This window comes from Neofelis nebulosa, chromosome 8 (genome assembly GCF_028018385.1).
Source record: "Neofelis nebulosa isolate mNeoNeb1 chromosome 8, mNeoNeb1.pri, whole genome shotgun sequence".
In the NCBI taxonomy this organism is placed as follows: Eukaryota; Metazoa; Chordata; class Mammalia; order Carnivora; family Felidae; genus Neofelis; species Neofelis nebulosa.
In genome coordinates, this window is record NC_080789.1 from 10886182 (window position 1) to 10905708 (window position 19527).

At 55.2% G+C, this 19527-nt stretch overlaps 1 protein-coding gene across 1 annotated transcript in view; it reads left to right on the forward strand.

Moving 5' to 3' along the window:
• The first annotated feature begins 592 nt into the window (after window positions 1-592).
• ELFN2 (extracellular leucine rich repeat and fibronectin type III domain containing 2) overlaps window positions 593-19527 on the forward strand; it is a 79730-nt gene continuing 60795 nt past the window's right edge. Inside the window, exon 1 of the mRNA XM_058741360.1 lies at window positions 593-1168. The gene's annotated coding sequence lies outside the window, so the exon portion shown is untranslated. The remainder of the gene's footprint in view (window positions 1169-19527) is intronic.

A 19527-nucleotide genomic window follows, 5' to 3' on the forward strand; every position in this document is an offset into this window, starting at 1 on the left:
AAACGGAAACAAGAGTCTCAAATGGAACTTGGCTCCCTCCTCCTGCCCCTCCCTTGCTTTGGAATTTGTGCAAATCTGTCATCTGTGTGAGTGAGTTGGTGCTTCACCCGTGTCTTGCCGGCCCTGGTAATTGGGTGTCGTGGTGGCTCCTGCCTTGCCCTCTGATGACTTTTCTCTAATTGCTCTAATCTCTGTTGTCACGCGCTCGCTGGAAAACGAGAGGAGCCGCCAGCGGCTCCCCAAGGGGGGGAGATGAGGGGGTGAGCCCTAGGCAGGGGGAGGGGAAGGTTGGGGCCCTGCACCTCCATGCGTAACCCTGTGGCGCAGCGGGGGGAGACGAGGGCAGACGTGGTTCTTATGCCTGGGTTCTTACAGTCTCAGGGCTAGGAGGGGGCGTTAATGGGGGAAGTGGGAGGGGGGGTGAAAAGATTCCTGGGGGGCCTTGAGTGCTGGGAAAGGGGATGACTGGGAAGGAGGACCCTGATTGGGCTTGGTTCCCGGGGAGAGGATATGGGGCTCCTGTGGAGGAGGGGAGCTGAGAACTTCTGGGGGTGCAATGCCTGACTAGGAGCAGGGATGGCGGGGAAAGATCTGGGTGGGAGCGGTCCTGTCTGTGCAGCTGCCTTGTTTCTGGGAGCACACAGACCAGAGCCTCCTCCCGGACAGGATGGTTCTGTGTGGCCTGTGCCCCTTTGTCACACCTTTGGGAGGACAGTTCGGTGCGCCGTGTCTCGCATGTTGCCTCCGACTGTGCGTCTGGGCATGACTGCGTGTGCGTGAGAGACAGAGACAGAGAGAGGCTGTGTGTTACTGGCAGCTGACTGGCTCTGTTGAAACCCCATCAGCCGCCAGCCCTGAAGATGTCCCTTGCTGAGCCTCTGGGAACCGAGCGCCTCGGGACAGAGGTGACTGGTGCAGCTGGGGGACGGTGGGGGGGGGGGGTGCTAGCCTACATAGCCGCTTAAGCCCCTACTGCTGGGGTAAAGCGATTATCAGTGTGTGTGTGTGTGTGTGTGTGCACTCGCGCGCCACGTGTAGGTGGGTGAGACTGAGCTCACAGCCTCTAGAGGCTGCAGGCTTCTCGCACTGCCCCGAGAAGATCCAAAAATTCGCCTGCGGCGTTGCCCTCCCTTTCCCTGCCGAGACTGCCTCCCCGACGTTGACCTGAGTACGTGCATTTACTCCAAGATGCTGTGCTTCTAAATGGCTTCTCCTCCTAGGGGTCCTCTGGCTCTAGTGTGGAACTTCAGTCGGTGTCGGAGGGGAGATCGTTTGGGATGGAGGGAGCTTCCTGACACTGCCTCAGTGGCACGGACGCGTTGAAGTTTCTGCCCTGGCGCTTGGCAAGTGAATCGCCTACAATCACGCTTGGGTTTTGCTCGCGTAAACCCAAGCAAGAGGAAAAGGTCTGGGGTCCACCTCCAGGGCCAGGAGGCTCTTCCCGGGGGTTGATTCCAATAAGGGCAGTGAGTATGAAGCGGGGTGGGGGATGAAATGTTCCAAAACTGGAGAGTAACTTCAGTTTCGTGTTACAAGCAGACGCAAAGAAAGAGAGTTCTAGGGGCCCCTGGGCGGCTCGGTCGGTTGGGCGTCCGACTTCGGCTCAGGTCACGATCTCGCGGTCCGTGGGTTCGAGCCCCGCGTCGGGCTCTGTGCTGACAGCTCGGAGCCTGGAGCCCGCTTCGGATTCTGGGTCTCCCTCTCTCTCTGCCCCTCCCCGACTTGTGTTCTGTTTCTGTCTCTCAAAAACAAATACATGTAAAAAAAAATTTTTTTTTAAAAGAAAGAAAGAAAGTTCTCAGCACGAACATGAGAACCGTGGCTGACAGTCTCGAGACCCTCCTATGCACCAGGCACCGCTCCAAGCTCTTCCCAGGTCGGGCTCTGTATTCCTCACCCCAGGGCGCCCATTTTACAGGCAAAGAAACCAAGGCACAAAGAGGGCCGCAGTTCGTGGAGCAGGGACCTGAACTCAGGCTGTCTGCTGCCCTTGCTGAGTTCCCAGCCCCCGGGCCCTGCATCGTAGGACGGTCATGTAGGGAGGTCACAGCGTGGCTGAACAGTGCCCCTTCTTGCGGGAGAACCGCAAGCCTCGGTTTCACCGGGGAGCTTCTTGCCAACTACTCCGCTTCACGTGGCAAAGCCAGAGGAAGACCCTTTTAAAGGAGGATTTTATCCCATCCGGCGAGCGTTTCGTTTGTTGGTTTGTTTGCTCTTTGTGATGTGCAAACGTTCCGGCTTCTCCCTGCGCTCCAGGCCAGGAATTGCAACCTTGCAGGGCTTCTGTGTATCAGTTCAGGGTTGCTTCCTGTTGCGGATAACAGAGAGTGGAAGTCATGGTGGCTTGAACCAGACTGAGGCTTACTTCTGTTTCACACAGAGGACGTCGGCAGGTAGGAGAGTCCAGAGGTGGTGGGGGACCCAGCAGTGTCGTCAGGGACCCAGGCTCCTTCTTTCTCTTAGTTTCACCAACTTTGGCACGCGGCTTCCGCCCTCAAAGTCGCCTCATGCTCCAAAGTGGCTGCTGGATCTCCATCGTCACATCTGCTCTCTGGGGTGGTGGGTATAGACTGGCTGAACGTTTCCCTCGGTCCCGCCTGACAACATATGTTTCCCTCACTGGCCTCGCCTCACTGCAGGGGAGGCTGGGAAGTGGAACCTTTCGGCCGGGCACGTTGCCACGTGAGTTCATGACTAACGTAAATGGGAGACAGGACACGAGAAGGGCACTTTGCCACCTCGGCCCCAGGGCACAGTAGTGTCCTATACACCCCAAAGTGAAGCCTGTGGCTTTTTTCAGGTGCTGTGACTGTTTCAGGCAAGACAGCTGGACAGGGTGAGGGGAAGGAGCCCTGCCTGCGAATGCCGGGACCCAGGCCCTTCGGGGCCTTGCTAGTTTGGGGGTTTTATCTCCCCCTCAGTGTCCTATGGTAGTTCCAGCTTTGGGGGAAGGGTTCTGCCAGGCAATGATGGCAGGGCAAGGGGGGAGAGAGGAGAAGGCCGTCAAGCAGGGGCTCTGTGCCTTGCAGGTATGTTCTGGAAGGAACCATGATGACAGCAGTGACGGTACCATTTAGCACTGGGCTGGAGGTCTGGATGGTCTACCTGGGAGGGCAGGATAGGAGTAGCCTGGAGTCTTGAGGATGTGGGTGGCCAGCAAATGGTAGCCTGTCTGGGAAGACCTCTTCACACTCCTCCAGGCCCATCCCCAGGCAGCCCAGGTCCAGGGATCAATTTCATGCACCCTACCCCACCAATTTCTGCCAGACCCTGAGAGGAGGTCACAAGGGTTGTGACAACCCAAGAGAACATTTCGCCTCTATTTTCACACGGATCCTCCCCACAGACTGGGGAGGTTATTGGAGATTCTTTCCTTTTCAGGGATGGGGAAACTGAGGCTGGGTCAAAGCCACGCTGTGGCAGAGCTGGGCTGGGTCCTGGGTCCTTTGAGCGCCAAAGGGGAGGGGGATGGTCTGAGTACATGTTTCAAATTTTTTTTTTCAACGTTTTTAATTTATTTTTGGGACAGAGAGAGACAGAGCATGAACGGGGGAGGGGCAGAGAGAGAGGGAGACACAGAATCGGAAACAGGTTCCAGGCTCCGAGCCATCAGCCCAGAGCCCGACGCGGGGCTCGAACTCACGGACCGCGAGATCGTGACCTGGCTGAAGTTGGACGCTTAAACGACTGCGCCACCCAGGCGCCCCGTACATGTTTCAAATATAGTGTCTTTTCGGGGCGCCTGGGTGGCGCAGTCGGTTAAGCGTCCGACTTCAGCCAGGTCACGATCTCGCGGTCCGTGAGTTCGAGCCCCGCGTCAGGCTCTGAGCTGATGGCTCGGAGCCTGGAGCCTGTTTCCGATTCTGTGTCTCCCTCTCTCTCTGCCCCTCCCCCGTTCATGCTCTGTCTCTCTCTGTCCCAAAAATAAATAAAAAACGTTGAAAAAAAAAATTAAAAAAAAAAAAATATAGTGTCTTTTCATTTCTTTTTTACCTGTTGCTGAAAAAATATTGAGGTATAATTTGCATCTAGGAAAGGAAAGTGCGGGTTTTACGTGTACAGTTCAGTGAATTTTTACCTATGTTTGTGGAACATTCCCGGCACCCCAGAAGCCTTCTTACGCCCTTCCTAGTCACTAACCTTTCCTCTCTCAAAGGGCAACCACGATCCTGACCTCTATCCCCAGAGACTGGCTTTGCCTGTACTTATATTTCATCTAAACAGAGTCATGCAGATGTTCTCTTGCTTTTGACTTCTTGGACTTAGTGTGATACTTGTGAGATTCGTCCAGATTGTGGTATGCATATCTATAGTTGATTTTTTAAAATTTTTTGATGTTTATTTATTTTTGAGAGAGAGAGAGAGACAGAAAGAGCACGAGTGGAGGAGGTGCAGAGAGAGAGGGTGACACAGAATCCGAAGCAGGCTCCAGGTCCTGAGCTGTCAGCACAGAGCCCAAAGCGGGGCTTGAACTCACAGACCATGAGATCATGACCTGAGCTGAAGTCGGATGCTTAACCAACTGAGCCACCCAGGAGCCCTGATTTTTTTTTTTTTTTAAGCGCTAGGTAATATTCCACTGTGGGCTATGCCATCATTTGTCTATTCATTTATTCTGTTGATGGACAATTGGGTGTTTTCCTGTCTGGAGCTATAACGAGTAAAGCTGCAGAAAGTATTCATGTTCAAGTCTTTGTGTAGACATATACATTCACTTCTTTTGGGCAGATACCCAGTTGTGGAATGGCTGGGTCATAGAATAGATATATGCACAACTTTGTAAGAAACTGTCAGACAGGTTGAACCATTGCTACTCCCACTAGTCGCATATGAGAGTTGATCCTCGTCTCTCCTATATTTGATATTTTCAGTTTTCAATTGTGGCTGTTCCTGTGGGTGTGAATGATAGCTTGTGGTGGTTTTAGTCTGCATATCTCTCATGGTTGATAACATTGAGTGTCTTTTCATGTGGGTATGGGTGATTCTGAGATTTTCTTTTGTGAAATCCCACTTCATATCTTTTGCCTATTAAAAAAAGTTTTTTTTTCTTATTAATTTGTAGGAGTTCTTTATATATGCTGTGTACTAGTCCTTTGTCAGATATATGTATTGAAATAGCTTTTCTGCATCTGTGGGTTGGCTTTTCTTTCTCTTAGTGGTGTCTTTTGATGACTATTACTCTTAATGGCAATGAACCACAACGTATCATTTCTCTTTTATGTTGTTTTGCAATGACAGCTTGGCTTCTCCAAGTGGAGACTTTTTAACATGTGATTCCAACCTAGCCTTACCCCATCCGTTTGCTCTCTTTGCCTCCTCATCTCCTATGCGGAGTGCGTCTCAGGAGCCAGGGGTGAGGAAGTCAGAGATGGGATAAAAGATCCGTGATGAAATGCAGGGTTAAAAGCCTGGATTACTCTCCTCGCCAGGACAGGAGATTTGTGTCCCTCCCTCCCCCTTCCTTCCCCCCCCCCCCCTGCGGATTTGGGTTTATGCTGCAAGATTAAAGCCAAAGAGATTAAAAGATTACCTCTGGCAGGGAAGGCAAATTCTGCCTCTTTGCTCCTGGAGTCAGTGGGGAAGGTTGGGGAGGAGGTCACACACACTCCCCTCCCCGGGCCTTAGTTCCCAAGCGGTAAAGGGGGTGGGGCAGCTGAGCTGGGTAGTGAGCACTGACATGGGCTTCAGTTGTTCTCACCAGACTAGCAGTCCCAGCCTTGGCTGGTGATGTGTTAGACATGCAAACTCCTGGCCCCTCCCAGACCTACCGAGGAAGAAACCAGAAACCCTAGGGAGTGGGGATGAGAGGGCAGCAGTGTGGGTTTTAAAAGCCCTCCAGGGCATTCTGATGCACTCTTGGGTCTGTGTACGAGCATCTTTAATTATGGTAACAGTTGCTAAGGTTTAGAGCATTTGACTGTGGTCCTCGGTGACTCTTCTTTTTAAGAAAAAAATTTTTTTAATTTATTTATTTTGAGAGAGAGAGAGGTGGGGAGGGGCAGAGGGGGGGGGAGAGAGAGAGAGAGAGAGAATCCCAAGCAGGCTCTGCACTGTCGGCGCGGAGCCCGGTGTGGGGCTCGAACTCACGAACCGTGAGATCGTGACCTGAGCTGAAACCCAGAGTCTAACCGACTAAGCCACCCAGGCGCCCTCACCAGTGACTCCTCTAAAGGGTACGTGCCCACTCACCTATGATGGAGGTACTATTCCTCACTCCACTTTACCCAGAAGGAAACTGAGGCACAGAGAGGTGAAGCAGCTTGCCCAGGATCACACAGCTACTCGGAGAGGCTGGCTCCAGAGGCTGAGCGGCTAACCACTGTTCGTGTGGTTTTGAATTCCCAGCGCTGTGCGCCCTGGACCTTTTCCGAAGTCCAGTGTCTTTATCAGCTGTTCCGAGGAGTGATAGCTCCAAAGGCCTGACCACCCGGGGGGGCCCCTGGCTCTCAAGGTTCTTTCCCGGGCTGCCCCCAGGGCCCGCTGAGTCTGCTTTGACCACGCAGGGGCACCTTCCCGCTTCCTCTTCCTGCGTCCTGGGGAGGTGGTGGCAGCTGGGAACCCCCTGGGCTGAGACCGAGGGAAGCGGGTGCTGTGAGCTGACCCCAGCTGCCCTGTCCGCCGGACCCAGAGACAGAGGGCCCACGGTGCGCTCGGTGAAACTCATTCATGTCTCGGGTCATTTCCTCATTTGGTATTTAGTGATCCCAACCGGAGAGAAGTAGAGGCCAGCGGAAGGCCAGGCGCAGAGAGAAAGGGGAAGACGGGAGGAGGAAACCCGTCCATTAATTTTACGAGTCTTCCTGTGAGTCCCCTCCTGCACGGGGGATGGTTGAAAATAACAATGCCAGAGCTGGCGAGGGATCAAGGAACAGCCAAGGCCCAGATGGGGAGGCTGATTTATGGGGGCAGCACTGGGGGGGTGAGCACGCCGGGTGGAGAGAGCAATCTATCACTGCTCCCTAGGAGAGCGGAAAGGCCCCCCACCGGCCTGGCCCTTACCGGGGTGCGGGGTGAGGGGTGCTGCAGGCCCGCCCTGCTCTCTGCCGGGTCATCAAGGCCCCTGCTCTCAGGGGGAGGCTTGGGGGCCCTCCTGCTCCCTCTCCCACTCCCCCCCCCCCCCAACTTTCTTGGGTCTAGAGCCCTTCAAACCTTTGGGTGGGTGGGGGCAAGGGTGGCTGCGAGGAGGAGGAAAGACGGCGGCCGGATGTAACCTCGGACAAGTCCCTTCTCTGAGACTCAGCTTGTCTGTAAAACGGGGGCCTCGGCCCAGCCGGGCCAGCCTCGCAGGGCTGCTGTGGGGGTCAAGCGGTGTGGGCCGTGAGCTGCAAAGCTCCGTCCCACCCGAGACGAGTGTGAGGTTGGAATGAGGACCTTGCCTCCTAACCACTGTGCTCCCGGGCGCGCTCTGGGCTCTGCGGGGGGGAGATACGTGCGGGGCACGCGCACACAGGGGCCGCGACAGCCCAGAGTCTGTGTGTGCAGGCACATCCACCTGTGTGCATCTATGAGGCTTCCAAAGCTATAGCTATATGCGTGGTGCCTGTGTGTGTGTGTGTGTGTGTGTGTGCGTGTGCTACACTGATGGCCTGAGCTGCCCGTAATCCCTTTACTCCTGCCAGCTTGGGAGGACCCCTCGGGGGTAGTGGTGGGGGTGTGGCCGGGTGCTTCTGCCCAGGCCCCATCCAGCTGGTTATTTATTGATTAATTCTGTTGCCAGCTGATGGATGCCAAGCCTGTGCCAGGCGCAGGCCCTGGGCTGATTTACATAATTAAAAACCATCAGTAACGGAGCCAGGCCTCACCCGCCAACTGCTTCCTCTAGCGTGACAACAGGCTGAGCCTCCCTCCTCCCACCCCCACCCTGTCCTCTGCACCCCCAGGCTTCCTCGCCTCCCTGACCACCCCCCCCCCCCCCCCCCGGCTCTCCTGGCCTGCCCTGTGTCAGCCCGCCAGCCTGGGCCGCTCTGCGACAGCAGCCACTGCCCGGTCCCTGATGGAGGGATGGTGGCGTGCCGGGATTCTCGAGTCACTGACTCCGAGATTCTCTTAGTCGATGGTCGTCAGGCGCTTTGATGGAGAGCCTCAGATTATAAGATTCAGCTGTGATCCTCCAAGTATGTGATTTTTCAAGAGTCTATTACTCTATGTGACAAAGGGGGAAAAAATGTTTGCTCTCGGCAGTCCTGCCTGCCCTCGAGGAGGTGGGGCCGCTCTGGGGAGAGCCGCCAGGCTTTCCGGGGAGGCCGCCGTGGGGGGTGGGGGGTGTCAGCCACTGCTTTCCAGAAGGAGCGGTTCATCACTGCCAAAGGCTCCGGGCAGGGGTGGGTGTTGAGGAGTCTGGGCAGAAGGACGGAGGACCCAGGGACACCTGGGGAAGGGTCGGGAAGCTACCCCCGGTAGACTCCGGCCCTCTGAGAGGGGCTTCGGAAAATACCGGATTCTGTGCCGTATGTGACATCCCCCTCCTTGCCGGTGTTGCTTTCGGTGTCTTCGGGGAAGGCTCTCGGATTTAGAGAGGCCGTTTGGGGCGACCGGCGTGGGCTCCTCCAGCTCTCAGCTGTGTGACGTTGGGCAGTGACACAGCCTCTCTGAGCTACAGTTACCTTCTCACCTGTAAAACGGGGGTTGTCGTCAGGATTGGGTGTGAATCCGTCTGACGCGCTTAGTAGGCCCGTGCTGAACTCTTCATGGACGGTGGCTGTTACTGCGTGGAGGTGCGTGTTTTGGGGGAGACCTTCAGCAGGCTGGTCGCACTTGGCGAGAGCAGAGACTCGTGGCAGGGCTGGGGACTCAACACAGGAGGGCTGGGTCTGCCTGTGTCTGCAGGCCGGCTCGCCGTGAGGCGGGTGTTCAGAGGACGTTTGTCGAATGAATGCATGATTTTCTCTTCTCTCGGCCCGTCCCAGGCACGGTGCCAGCCGTCTGTCAGTTTAGGCAGGGTACGCGGGATGCGTGGCTTCTCACAGGCGGGTCCCCGGGCCTTGCTCTCTCCTGTTCCGCCCGTCCTCATGCTGTTCCACCTGTCCCCACGCTGTTCCACCTATCTCCGCCTCTTCTCCATGCCCACGGCCCGGCCCCAGCCACTTCGCCTCCAGCTGCCCTTCCTCCGGAGCAGTTTGGGGGAGACACAGCAGACTGACCCCACGCCCAGCACCGTGGCCTGGACGTGCGCCCACAGACCCTCTCACACAGCGCCACACATCTTAGTCTGAGCACGACAGGACCTTAGAAGATCAGGTTTCTTTTTCTTTCTTAACATTTTTTAAATGTTTATTTATTTTTGAGACAGAGAGAGAGAGACAGAGACAGAGCCAGAGAGACAGAGAGACAGGGCGTGAGCTGGGGAGGGGCAGAGAGAGAGAGAGAGGGAGATACGGAATCCAAAGCCGATTCCAGGCTCCGAGCTGTTAGCACAGAGCCGGACGCGGGGCTCGAACCCGTGAACTGTGAGATCACGACCTGAGCCGAAATCAAGAGTCAGATGCTGACCCGACTGAGCCTCCCAGGCACCACCAGCAGCTGGGTTTTTCTGATCCAGACCCACAAAACTGAACACCCGCAGAGCAGTCTCGCTCCCCAGACTCCATAATGGCACAGGTGAACCACCAATCTTCGGTAATTAGGAAAAGATCTGTCGTAAATAAACAGAGCTAAATAAAATATGTTTATAGTTAACGGTAGAACGTAAGATCGGGCAGCGGCTGTGGAAAACAGTTGGGCGATGCCTCCGAAAGGCAAGTGTAGAATTACCATGGGATCTGGTGGTTCCGGTCCCGGGTGTAGACCCAAAGGAATTTGAAAGAACTCTGAAGGCCGAGACTCACATGTGTAAACGTATCAAGAGTATAAGATAAACAGGGTACCTGGGTGGCTCAGTCCGTTAAGCGTCCGACTTCGGCTCAGGTCGTGATCTCGCAGTTCGTGGGTTCGAGCCCCCGCTTCGGGGGTCTGTGCCGATGGCTTGGAGCCCGGAACCTGCTTCGGATTCTGTGTCCTCCCCCTCTCTCTGTTTCTCCCCTGCTTGCTCCTTGCCTCTGTCTCTCTCTCTCTCTCAGAAATAAACATTAAAAAAAATTTTTTTAAGTATAAGACAAACACATACAATGGAATATTATTCAGCCTTAAAAAAGGAATAAAGTTCGGATCCGTGTTATCACAGGGATGAACCCGGAAGACATGATGTTAAGTGAAAAAGAAGCCAGACCCCAAATGACAGATTCTGGAGGATTCCCCTTACGTGAGGCACCTAGAAAAAGGCCTTCGTGTCACTGGAAGGGATAAGTATGTTTGTAATTCTCCATCTTTTATTGTTTTTATTTTTTAATTTTTAAAGACAGAGAGAGAGGGAGGGAGAGAATCCCATACGATGCAAAGCTCGAACCCACAAAGCGTGAGATCATGACCTGAGCTGTTCCCATCCAGGCAGCTGTTGTCTCGACTTCACCATCGCTCGGCCACGGGTTGCGGGGCGGAAGGGCACAAGCGCCTGGTGGCGGTCAGGTGGTCCCGGACCTGTGAGGATTGGACACAGCCCCTGAGCGGACGAAGAAGCGATTTCACAGGGCAGCCTCTTCCCGGCGCCATCAGAAGAGAAGGTGCCGCATTCAGCCCACTCGAGGGCTGGGATGTTGTCGGGCCAGCCGCCCGGGCCCCACTTTGGTTGCATTTCACCCTGGAAACCATTCCTTCTTGTGCGGTGACAGCTCTTGGATGGGGCTTTTAATATGCTCGTTGCCGTGTCATCGATTTCTCCCCCTGAGCAGTGGAGAAAATCGCCCAGTGCTGGGACAGACTCAGGCCGTGGGGGAATCAAGAAATTTGCCCCACAGTCGGTCTTTCAAAACCCTGGTATCTTTTTATCAGATGTGAAAATGGGAATTTAGCCCCAAGGTGACAGAATCCGATTATCCCAGGCGCTGACTTGTATAGCCAACTCATGTTTCTAAAAATCAAAGGGATGGGTTACATTGGTTTTGTCGTGTCCACGGAGGAAGACTTTGAATCTTGTCCCCTATTTTAGTTTATTATCATTACTGAAAATACTAGTTATAAGATTATAAAAATATTGTACGATATAGAATTATAAAATTTTTTTCACGTTTATTTATTGTTGAGAGACAGGGACGGAGCACGAGTGGGGGAGGGGCAGAGAGAAAAGGAGACAGAATCCGAAGCAGGCTCCAGGCTCTGAGCTGTCAGCCCAGAGCCCGATGCGGGGCTCGAACCCACGGACCGTGAGATCACGACCTGAGCCGAAGTCAGATGGTTAATCGACCGAGCCACCCAGGCGCCCCATATTTTTATTATTTTTTAATGTTTATTTATTTTTGAGAGAGAGAACATGCGCATGAGCCGGGGGGTGGGGAGCAGAGAGAGAGGATCCAAAGCAGGCTCTGCATTGACAGCACGGAGCCCGACGCGGGGCTCGAACCCACGAACTGCGAGATCATGACCTGAGCCAAAGTCGGGCGCTTAACCGACTGAGCCCTCCAGGCCCCCCTTCTTGTCCCTCATTTAAAAAAAACTTGACGTGCACCTTCATTCGACAGTGAGAGTTGCTCAGGTTGGAAAGGCAGACTTTTGTTCGGCCCATCTCTGCTGACAGCTGGCTCAGAAGACGTCCACTCGGTGGCCTTGGCTTGATCGCACTTGTAATTTTCTCCATTTCTCTCGGCACCAAATGAAGACGAGGAAGCACGTTGTCGCCTGCCAGCCGTGCGGTGTGAATACGCTGTGAGCCAGCAGGTGCCTCCATCCACGTAGCTCGCACCCTTCCTTGCAGCCTATGTGGTGGCCGAGAGTCAGTCCTGATCTCAGCGGCCCCTTCCAGTCTGCACCGTGGCTCGCGAAGTTAGCATCGGCGTAACCAAAAAACGCCCTCCTCTGCAGCACCCGTGTTGAGTAATTTATTTGGGGCCCAAAGACATTATGGAGGACATTTCCCTCACATAGGGGCAGATCAGGCTGCGGGTGTTGGAAAGACTCGAGCCACAGATTTAATTTTGTAAATTAAAGATGCATTCCTGAGGACACAGGTGTGCTATAACAAAAGCCTGAATAACTGTGACTGAGATAAGATAGAAACGTACTTTTCTCTGAGATAACAGTCTGAGCACGATGGGACCCACGCTGATAGGTTGCAGCTTTTTATTATATTACCTGCCTTCCTCGACCTGCAGGTGGCTCGCCTACCTGGTTTAAGATGGCTGCTCCAGCTCCTGCCATTGCAACCACATTCCAGCCCCGGGGAAAAGGGCAGGAAAACAAAAGGAGGGGCACGCAGGAATAGGCAATGGCGCCGCTTGTCTCTGCTCTCATTTCCTTGGCTAGAATCCCGTCACGTGGCCACGCCCGTCGGCACGGTCGACTGGGAAATAAAATGTAGCCTTTATCTGGGCATGTATCCGGGAAAGTTTCTATCTCTGCAGAAGAAAAAGAGAGAAGGGGAATAACCACCAGCACGTATGTGCGAGAACTACCCATCTTCTCCATCGTTGGCCACTAACTGTCCCGACCACGCCCACACTCCCTAGAGTGTCACTGGATGAAAGATAACGTCATTGAACCTGTTCTCTCTGACTTGTCATTCACCGTGTGGCTGGGTCTGTAAATTTCCCGACAACAGAATAGCTTCTACCTGGCTTTTCCACGAGGCGAGCGTCTTTGAATAACGCCTCTGTGCTCCCGGTCCCTTCTCTGCCTTTAGTGACGGAAGTCATCAATTTTGTGCCGGAAATCTTTATTTTGGGCTTGCTCCGGAAACACCCCCGTGGGTTCCCAGAGCGACGCCTTGATTGCTTCGTGGGGAAAAAGATGTGCAAACTTCAGAGGCTCGCCCCTGGACACCTGGCCGGACAACGTGACATAAGAGACCCCACACTGGCTCGGGGTATGACGCAATCCCACGTGCAGGTATTTAAGGGCTGTGTTTCCTGTTTTTACTTTTCCTCTTTCCTTGTGCGAAATCCTACGCCTCCAAACCAGCACATTCCACAGGAGTAATCAAATTCCTGTTCACAACCGATGGTTACGCCTTATTCTGAAGTGGAGAATTTTTGTTAATACTTTCACCCCTACTTCAGTGTTTCAACAGACCATTTTGTACGACCGGCCCATTTTCGTTATGTGGGGCTATGATCCAACAGCAAACACGTTTAAGTTCTTCCTGGGTGCCCAGCGCTGTTCCAAGTGCTTTGTGTGTATTGTGACAGGGTTTTTTTTTTTTTAATGTTTATTTATTTTCGAGAGAGAGAGGGCATGCATCGGGGAGGGGCAGAGAGAGAGGGAGACACAGAATCGGAAGCGGGCTCCAGGCTCCGAGCCGTCAGCACCGAGCCCGACGTGGGGGCTCGAACTCACGCACCGCGAGATCGTGACCTGAGCCGAAGTGGGACGCTTCACCCAGCGAGCCACCCAGGTGCCCCGTATCGTGACGGTGTTGAAACCCGCTCCCAAGTTTCTGGACACTTTTATTTAAGGAGCAGCATCTGTGTCTTTTCCCCTTCAATCTGGGCCAGAGTGAAGGGACGCGCTCATCACCAACGGAAAGCCGTGGAAGTGATGGGCTGTGATTTCTAAAGCCAGGTACGAAAAGGCCGCGGAGCTGCTGGCTCCCAGGACACTCGTTCTGGAAAAAGCCCAGCTGCCGTGATGGCGGTAAGCGTATCGGTCACCGGCTCCAGCACGGCTGCCAAACTACGGCAGGCACCAGAGGCCAGCCGTGTGAGCCAGCCACCCCGGACACGCCACACAGCCCCGCTGTGACAGCGACGGCCGCCCCAGATGGCATCTGACTGCACCCACATCAAAACCCCAAGAGAGTTGCCCGGCTGAGCCCTTCCGGGCTTCCTGCCCCACAAAACTGGGAGCAGAGTCAGACAGTGGTGGGTTTTTTCCCCCACCGCTAGAAGTTTTAAGCCAGAGTAGTAACCAACGACACGGGGCTAATTCAGTCTCGAATGTTCGGATGAGGAAATTGAGCCCCAGAGAGATGCCGTGAGCTCCACGTGTTTTCCTGGCAGCGGTAAGAGATGCGTGCAGGCCGGCTGACGACTCTGATATCCTGCCTCTTGACCACAAAGGGGTTGGGGAAGCAAAGTTAACAAGTGAGCAGGAATGGGGGCGCCCGGGGGGCTGAGTCAGTTGGGCGTCTGACTTCGGCTCGGGTCAGGATCTCGCGGTCCGTGAGTTTGAGCCCCGCATCGGGTTCTGTCCTGAGCGCTCAGGAGCCTGGAGCCCGCTTCAGATTCTGGGTCTCCCTCTCTCTCTCTGCCCCTGCCCCGCTCACGCTGTCTCTCTCGCTCTCAAAAATAAACGTTAAAATAATAATAATAATAATAATAATAAAATAAATAAAATGACACCAAAGGAGGAGTAAGGCGCGAAATGTAAAACTGGGCCAGCCAGGCTGACGAGCACCCGGTTGAGGGAAGGTTGGGACCCTTCGGACCCACCGTCACAGACCGACGGGCTTTGGGAGACACGTGGCACTTTTCTAGAACCCAGCGATTCCCACAAAGATCCGCAGTTAATTTTGCGTTTCAAATTTGCAAAACCGTAAGTGACTGAAATCCTTGCCACAGTTACTTTGTCCTCTAATGCCTGCACCCTGCCTGGGGACGGCAGGGATTTCGACACCACACGAGGGAAGCCCTGACCCCACGACTCTTGGCATCTTAGACACGGGAGCTCGGAAGCTTCCTGACAGAAGATATTAAAGCCATAAAATTAAAGGACATCAGATCGAACGGTCGGGAGCACGTAGGAGTTCACCTCACCTAGCCTTCCGCCCAGGGCGAGACAAGGACAAATCACGTGAGGGCAGAACAGCCACGACGGCCCCAGCGGTGCCAGGGATTAATGGCCAAAAGACCGTAGAGAAAATACGGCCGTCAGATCGCCGGGTCAGGGTGGTCACTGAGGGCCGGGAACCGGCTCAGCTTCCTGGGCATGTGACCTGTGCCGTCACCCCCCACCTTGAAGGACCCTGCGCGTGCTGTCGGGTCCTGCCTCACCGTCCTGAAAGTCTTGATCGTTTTTGAACACGGGAAGGGGTTCCAGATTTTCGCTTGTCGCTGGGCCCTGCGAAGAATGTGGCTGGTCCAGCATGGAGTGGTCCGACGGCAGGTGCGGGAATGAGCATTTCGGGGGAGCAGGGCAGGCAGAGCCCGGGAGACAGAAAGCCCCAAAGCAGCTTGGGAGGTGGCCACTTGCCCAAGACCCCTCTTCAGGCGGCGATATGCAAGAGACTGAACCCAGTCTTGTTGGAGGCTACCGCCCATGGTTTTATAAACACTTTGCTCTCCCATCTCCCGCGATAGCCCTCGCACGTAAGCTGCCTTCACTGTTCTCAGCCTTCTCTTCCCTGGAGCCTTCCCGGATTGCTGTGGCCTGGTCATACTTACCATTCCCTCCCCCCTTCATTTTTCCTACCTGGCTGAGCCCCTGTCTTTGTGCCAGCCTGTCTCCTTTCTCTGCCCCTGCTGGCTAGAGTCTCCGGGGGTCTCCTAGGCCCGTCCGCACAGGGCCTCACACCTGCAAGAAGAATTTTTTGTTTTTGTTTTGAGTGAGAGAGAGAGTGCAAGCGGGGGAGAGGGGCAAAGGACCAGGAGGGAGAGAGAGAGAGAGAGAGAGAGAGAGAGGGAGGGAGAGAGAGAATCTCAAGCAGGCTCCATCCTGAGCAGGGCTCGATCCCACGACCCTGAGATCGCAACCTGAGGCGAAATCAGGGGTCAGATGCTCAACCGACTGAGCTACCCAGGTGCCCCGCAAGGAGAATTCTTGGTCTCTGTCTTCTTGCTGCAAAGCCTCAAGAAGATTCCGTGGTGAGCCCTTCTCACCTTCCCATGCCTAGAGCTGGGCTCCTGCCTCAGTTTCCCTGTCTAAAACTCCTGGGAACTGTGGGATAGTGGGAGCCAGACAGGACTGGTTCACAGTCTGTCTCACCACTCGTTCTAAAGCAAGCAAGCCGCTTAGCCCTCCCAAGCCTCAGTTTCCCCCTCTGTAAAATGGAGGTAAGGCCCCACCTTACCCAAGTGATCAAGGTTGGCATCGCCAGTCATGTGGATGTCACGGACCCCCCAATAGACAGCGGGTGACAAGGGCGTCACAGCTCTGTGCTCTTCTCCCCGCCCCATGACCCACGGTGCGAGAAAACATCAGATAAGCCCCAGGTGAGGGACCTGCGACAGAACACCTGATCGGCACCCTTCAAAACTGCCAAGGTCATGAAAAGCAAGGGAAGAATGGGAACCCGCCGGAGAGCAGAGAAGACTCCGGGGACGTGAGGACTGAATGCAGTGTGGTCTTGGGGTCGGGATGCTGGAACAGAAGAAGGACGTCAGCGGACAGACGGGCGAATCTACGTGAAGTCCGGAGTTGGGGCCGCAGCAACCTACCAGGGCTAATTTCTTAATTTTGACAAACGTGCTGTGGTTACGTAAGACGTTAACGTCATGAGAAGCGGGGGGGTGGGGGTGGGGGGGTGGGGGGAGAAGGTATACAGCAAAGCCCTCTGTGCTCCCTTTGCATTTTTCCCCCCTCTAACTCTAAAATTATTCCCCAATAAGATGTTTATTAAACACACACAAAACCGGCCCTGCTGCTCTCGCTTGTGTCCGCCCAGTGTCCCTCCCTCCTCCAATTCTTCTGCTGACGGGCCCTCCCCTGGTGACAAGGGTGCGGATGCCTGACCCAGGCTGGGCCATTAACTTGCCCTCCTCGTCCTGGCCACAGCGATTGGTCCACGGGGTAAGCAGGTGACCCACGCTGGGCCAATCAGAGTCCTCCCCTAGAATTGATCAGTTTGGAAGGGGAAGCGAGGCTCTCCCTGTCTCCCCGTGAATCTGGGAGGCTGTCAGCCCGGGGCTGGGGGGGACTCTGTCCCGAAAGAACTAAACGAGAGAGAGAGAGAGAGAGAGAGAGAGAGAGAGAGATGGAGAGAATACTGATGACATTCCAGATGGCCTCTCCCAGTCCTCCCCAGGCCGAGCCTCCCCAGCCTGCCCTGTTATGGGAGCCCATGTATCTCTACTTTCGAGTTTTAAGCCAGTGCAGCCTGGGCCCGGGGTTGGGTTTCTGTCACTGGCAACCAACGAGTCCTGACTAATCCCTTCGCTTCATAGTCGCTTTATAGCAGCCGTGCTATAAATGGTGGGGGGAGGGGGGGTGTTGGTACCCTCCCCAGGGATCCGGGGCCTGCCCGGAACCGCAGCCTGCTTGGCTGTGGCCTTGACACGTGCCTTGTTCCCCTCCCGGCTCCCACACGGCCCCCTGACTTCACACATACCTTCCCACCCCCAGGCCCAGCGCAGGGGGGCCTCTTTCTCTCGGTGCTGGGGGCCGAAGTGTGGTGCTGGGGGCCGAAGCGTGCCGCTGTTAGGGCTCTGCCCCCATCACCCCCAAGGCACCGGGGAGGAGGAAACGGAACGGGGCCTCTGGCAGAAAATTCCCTCCGCTGAAATTCCCCACGCCGGCCTGGTCAGACCCAGGGAAACCCGGTGTATTTGGTGACGGGGAGGCCAAGGCTTGTCTAGTGGTTGTGCTGGGGGTAAAATGAGGGCGCTGGGGGACCTGGTTCCACGGGTCCCAAGTGAGGAAGTGGTAGAGGGTCAGGGGGAAGCAAGAGATTTGGGGGAAGCTGGAGAGAAAGCACAGACAGAGCAATCCGAAGGATTTTCGTGGGTGAGCAAGGGCAGAAGACGCTCTTTTATCTGAGGTCTGGGCTGTGGTCCAGAAAGGGAGAGACACCAGCAGGGAAATCCGGGGCGCGCGCAGAGCTTATGCTGCCCGGGCGCCCGGACCTGGGCTGGGAAGGACCTTGCAGAGTCCCAGGAGGGACGAGACAGGGTCCTGGGTGGCCTTCCCGCGTCCCAGTTGTCCCCTGCCGTCCTGGCCATGTCACGCCTCTGTATCTTGTCCCTTCCAGGTGCCCTGCCTGCATGCCCCTGTGCCCCTGTCAGGCTGGCAGGGAGCGGGGACAGCTCTTCCTGTGTGCCAGTTTCCCCTAGCCCAGTGCCCCACCCCTGGGCCCCAGGGCAGAAGTGAATTCACTCACCTTCCTGTCCTCCCAGACAGCCGCTTTCCTCCTCTGATGACGCTTCCTTCCCACCTTCATTTGTGCCCTCAGCCATGAACTTGATCATTTTCTTTCCCAAACGTTTTGTGACGTGCCTCCCGCATGAGAGCTTCTGGGTGAACAGAGAGGAGAGACCCTCCCCTTGCTGTGTGGCAACGGTGGGGAGGGAAGGGGCTGGGTGTAGGATACACTTGGGAGGCAGAGCTGACAGGAGTTGTTGAAGGATCCGGTTTGCGGGGAGCCCAGGCGTCATCAAGGTGGCATCTGGGTTTGGGTCTGAGTAACTTGGTACATTCCATTTCCCACAGAGCCTTGGGGCCACACAGCTACTCTCTCACCCACAGGGACCTCGAGACACCCAGATTTTAGGCTGAGAGAACATCAAGTATAAAGGCTAAGAATGGGACTACCAGCCTAAAATCCGCCCCCCCCCCCAAATCCTGTGGCTGCAACACGGTTCCATCAGCAGGAAAACCTGGGTGAATTGTGGTGTTGCTTTTCCTTCTCCATGAAATCTTGGTCAAACTGCTTAGCATCTCTGAGCCTCATCAGTAAAATGGGCGTAATAACAGTAAGCACCTCATAGGATTGTTGTCGCTGCTCACTGAGACTTCAAACTTAAAAAAAAAAAAGTTTATGTATTTATTTTGAGACAGGGGGAGGGAGAGAGAGAGTGTGTGCACAAGTTGGGGAGGGGCAGAGAGAGAGAGAGAGAGAGAGAGAGAGAGAGAGAATCCCAAGCAGGTGCCACACTGTCGCTGCCGGCCTGATGCGGGGCTTGAACTCATGAACCGTGAGATCATGACCTGAGCCCAAGTCAGCCGCTTAACTGATTGAGCCCCCCCAGGTGCCCCCACGGACACTTGAATTCATGGGGAACACTTGGCATCGAGCCTGAAAACCGGAGTAAATTTCTTCCCCCCCCTCCCCCATTTTGAGCCACGATTCTGATTCTAGGTAGAATGTAGCCAGGTTGCGGAAAACTCCAGATGCTAGTGTAAGGAGTTGGCACTCTACCCCGCGGAATCAGAGCCGGGAAGTTGTCGAGCAGGGAAAGAACGCGAAGAAACCGGACAGTCAGCGCCTCTCCGGTCCCTGCAGCCTCCCGCACCTCGGAGCCCGGCGGCAGGTCAGTAGTGAGAAGCCTGGCCACGAGGCTGGTGACCTCCAGATCCCAGGGGCCTCCGGCTGCCCCAGTTCCGGACCCAGGCAGTGCCTGTGAGTCTACCCCCACCCCCAGCATCCCTCTGGGCAGAGCCAGATAGATGGCTTAATAATGCAGGCTGCCTGGCTGACCTGGTGGCCGCTGAGCCAGCTGAGACTCACATCCCTGCCCCCTTCCCCCCCCCCCCACCCCGCTCTGGCTGCAGGGCCCCGGCCTGAGGCTCCAGCAGAGACCCTGGATGGCAGAATTCTGAAGCCCCATATAAGGGTGCTGGGACCCAAATAGC